Source organism: Theobroma cacao, chromosome 4 (genome assembly GCF_053813885.1).
Source record: "Theobroma cacao isolate CCN51 chromosome 4, ASM5381388v1, whole genome shotgun sequence".
Taxonomy (NCBI): Eukaryota; Viridiplantae; Streptophyta; class Magnoliopsida; order Malvales; family Malvaceae; genus Theobroma; species Theobroma cacao.
The window spans coordinates 26,053,707-26,057,457 of NC_142642.1; the positions used below are offsets into that span (position 1 = coordinate 26,053,707).

The following is a 3,751-nucleotide window of genomic DNA, read 5'->3' on the forward strand; positions in this document are numbered from 1 at the left end:
TCTACTTGCTCTTATAAGGGAAAGCACAGCTTTTCAGAGTGATTGGATTGCATCGTGCTGCTCTTACGTAAAATGAACTGAATTATTGGAATGATAAAAGCATAAAGAAACAAGGCTTGAGGCTTAAAAAGAAATGGAGTAAAGAGGGGTGAAATCTTTAGAAAAAGAGGTGGGGCAAGGCTGCTCGGCCCCATCATCAAGTTAATTGATCAATGAGAACATCTTTTGCAGATTCACACTACTTTATTTACCTTAAGTATCAATCTTCTTTTTCCACACGATAGGTTGGGTGGTGAAACACGTCTAGGCCTTGCCAAATATTCTAGACAATGTAGATTTACGCGAACAGAATCATAATCCTAGGCTTTATTTGCAAAAGTAGGCACTTACTCCAAAATTTAAGACTTATGCCCCCCTGCTTCAATATTTCGAGGAAAGATTAGCGTAATAGTACTGTTAATCCGTCTTGTCTTCCATGAGAGACCTTTCAATTATTATCGCTACCCTCTCCCTCTTCTTTTCGCTTCAGCATGTTGCCATTTGTGCACAAATTTACACCCCACCTGATAATATTGCTCTAGACTGTGGCTCCTCAACTTCAGGCAATTCAGCAGTGCCAGGTGGTCGTAAATGGACAGGGGACAAGGACTCAAAGGTGGCTCTCATTGAAGAATCTTCTAGCAAATCAGTATCTGCCACCGCCCTCTCCCAAAGCAGCTCCATCCTTAGAGTCCCTTACTTGACTGCAAGAATATCTATATCCCAATTCACCTACGTGTTTCCAGTTACTGCTGGACAAAAATTTATCAGACTTCATTTCTATCCTGCTCAGTACCAAGGCTTTGACAGGTCTAAAAACTTTTTCTCTGTCAAGGTAGGGTCTTATTCACTACTCAATAACTTCAGTGCTTCTCTTACTGCTCAGTATTTAGGGGAAGCATCATTTTTTAAAGAGTTCTGTGTAAACTTGGAGCAGAATCAAAGCCTCACTGTAACTTTTACTCCTTCTATGAGCATGTCTTATGCTTTTATCAATGGAATCGAGGTTGTTTCAATGCCAACCAACCTCTACTACTCTCGTTTAGATGATCAAGGCCTTCCTTTCATAGGTCAAGAAGCACAGTTCCAGATTAATAACTACACAGCACTTGAGAATGTTCATCGATTGAACATTGGGGGCAACTCAATCCCCGCCGTGAACGATACTGGCATGTACAGAAACTGGTATGATGACTACTTTTATCTGGTGCCAGCTGGCGTTGTAGCCAGTAACACGAGTATTAAACTTGATTATTCTATCATACCACAATACACTGCACCAGATGATGTGTATAGAACAGCTAGATCAATGGGAAGCAACAGAACAGAGAACTTGTTGTACAATTTAACATGGAGGTTACCCGTTGATTCTGGATTCAGGTATCTTGTTAGACTCCATTTCTGTGAATTTGATCCATATGTAGAAACTGTGAGTGATAGGCGATTTAGCATCTACATAGATAATAAGACCGCAGAGGCAGCATTTGATGTGATGGAAGCTTCTGGTGGTAAAGGGAGACCAATGTATAAAGACTATGTGGTGATGATTGGGAACACTGGAGATAAAAGTGAGTATACCCTCTTCATAGCTCTACATCCTAAAAATTTATTTAGTGCTTATGCAGATGGTTTCCTGAATGGACTTGAAGTCTTCAAACTGAACAACTCTGGTGGCAATCTTGCTGGACCGAATCCTGCGCCACAGGCCCCACCCGCTGGCAATGAGGAATCAAGTCCGAAAGCAAAGAAGTCCAACACAAAGAGGAAATTGCTCTTTTCAATTGGTGGATGTGGGATAGGCTTGTTAATTATACTAGTTTTATTATGTTGTATCATTGTTTGGCGACACAGAAAGATGCACTGGTATGGTGCCTACTGTAAAGGATCAAGGTTTTGCTGCTGGATGGATCCTTACAAAAGGAAATCATTTTGGGCAAAATCCTCATCATTGCCTGATGAATTGTGCCGTCACTTTTCGCTAGATGAGATCAAAGCTGCAACTAGTGACTTCCATGAAGCTTTGATTATTGGGGTAGGTGGTTTTGGCAATGTATACAAAGGTTTCTTGGATAATGGTGAAACAATAGCTGCCATCAAGCGCTTGAATCCTTTGTCTAGACAAGGTGCAAGGGAGTTCAAGACTGAGATTGAGATGCTCTCCCAGCTTCGGCACATCCATTTGGTCTCCCTGATTGGATATTGCAATGACAATTCTGAGATGATCCTGGTGTACGATTACATGATCAATGGTACTCTACGTGATCACCTATATGACACCAAAAATGATCCTCTAACATGGAAGCAAAGACTCAAGATATGCCATGGGGCAGCTATTGGATTGAACTACCTTCATACAGAAGTGAAATATACTATAATTCATCGTGATGTGAAGACAAGCAACATTCTCCTGGATGAGAAATTTAGTGCTAAAGTTTCCGATTTTGGGTTGTCTAAGATGGACCCCAAAATTGACGTGGTCAATACTGGAGTAAAGGGCACGTGGGGATACTTAGATCCTGAGTATGCTCGGGGGCATGCATTAACTGAAAAATCAGATGTTTATTCATTTGGTGTAGTACTATTTGAAGTATTATGCGCAAGGAAGGCTCTGGATCAAAAATTGGCAGTTGATCAAGTGAATCTAGCTCATTGGGTTAAAAAATGCATTGCTGATGGAACTCTTTATCAAATCATTGATCCACGACTAAGGGGAAAGATATCTCCAGAGTGTTTTAAGGTGTTTGTAGAAATTGCAGAAAGTTGCATACAAGAAGCGGGAGTCAATAGGCCACTGATGAATGATGTAATGGAAAAGCTAGGATTTGCGCTGGAGTTACAAGAGACTGCTGATGCTGGAAAAGAGAAGATCAATCCTGCTGGTGAACATAGCTACCAGGATATATTGTTCCCCCTTGCTCGTGACATCGATGTTGATACTTTAGGTTCTAATGTTATTGCAGCTCCTAATCCCGTTCACGATTCGGGCAGTTCTTTGTCTTATGACATATTCTCAAGTACCATTAGCCCAAAAGAATTGTGATGACTAGTTGGTGATATCTGGAGCTGTTGGTGTTTCTTTTTACATCTCTGTTTCATATCAGTTTGTTGAGCTTTATGTTATGATCTTTAGCATTTTAGGGTTGACATAAGAAAGGAAGTACGAGAGGCAGGTTTTATTTTCATTGATGCATACAGGAAGACAGCACTATGTTGAGTCTGTTATTGGGTTGAATTTCTGGTGAAAGAAAACAACCCCATTTTGTTTAATGTGGGGTATGATAGTATTAGGGTATGATATTTATATTCCTAGGAGAGGATGTTAAATGTTTTTGATTTGATAATGTGTGTACGAAGGAAGTATCTTACTGTAAGGTGGTCAAATTGCTTTAGGTATGAGCAGTTCACGATGTGTGGACTGTCTCCTCCCCTTTCCTTTTTTAATAGTTTGGCTTTTTGCTATTGACTGCTTATGAATCAGCTTTTTTGATACGTAATATATCGACTTTGATTGAAAAAAAAAAAAGAAAAACCGAAGACTAAGGAAGTCATTCCTTTCCTTTTGGCTTTCCAGCTTTAACTTAGAAAAGATGGCAATATATTTACTATTCTTATTATTATTAGTTTTGGAAAGAGATCGGGTCAGAAAAGAGAGATGGAATCAAGTTAAAGTTGATAGACTTGTTATGCAAAACTGCAGAATACCAACCAAAAT

General features: G+C 39.8%; 1 pseudogene; it reads left to right on the forward strand.

Annotated features, from left to right (window-relative positions):
• The first annotated feature begins 336 nt into the window (after positions 1 to 336).
• Positions 337 to 3,509, forward strand: LOC18601687 (receptor-like protein kinase FERONIA pseudogene; annotated as a pseudogene).
• Positions 3,510 to 3,751: the final 242 nt, after the last annotated feature.